This window comes from Vanacampus margaritifer, chromosome 13, assembly GCF_051991255.1.
Source record: "Vanacampus margaritifer isolate UIUO_Vmar chromosome 13, RoL_Vmar_1.0, whole genome shotgun sequence".
Taxonomy (NCBI): Eukaryota; Metazoa; Chordata; class Actinopteri; order Syngnathiformes; family Syngnathidae; genus Vanacampus; species Vanacampus margaritifer.
In genome coordinates this window covers 9722283-9722808 of record NC_135444.1, presented here as the reverse complement: position 1 = coordinate 9722808, position 526 = coordinate 9722283, and positions in this window count along the sequence as shown.

Here is a 526-nt window from a genome sequence, read left to right as displayed (position 1 = left end):
CCGTTGCTCCATTGCGTAATATAGCGCCCGGCCCAGCGGATGAATACATTCGTCCACGACCTACTTTGCCGTTTGTTACTTCACTTTTCAGTGATTTTTTTTAACCGAAGACAAATTAAGTCTTCATTTGTATTCACACAAACTACCATATGCAACTGGGTTTAAGTGTATGCAAATTTTAAATTTCAACATGTTTGTGCTAGTCGCAAGTCCAGTCAGAACCAGCTAACCCGACTCCACTTTAAAAGTAAATTTAAGTTAACATTGAATCAATGCAACTGTCGTCTTTTTGAACGTCGCCATCTCTACCTATGTACAAAATAGCAGAAATTCTATCAATGTACGTCGTTCCTTACTCGTTGTAAGCATTGTTAGTGGAGCCCCGGAGTGTGGTTACATTGCCACCAATGTGCTGATGTAAGTTTGATTTCAACTATCAAGTGCTCTCAATAAACTCTTTCATGTCTCTGATGTTAACTAGTACCTCTGTGATGTGTTTCTACAGGTTACATGTTGGACTGCTGGA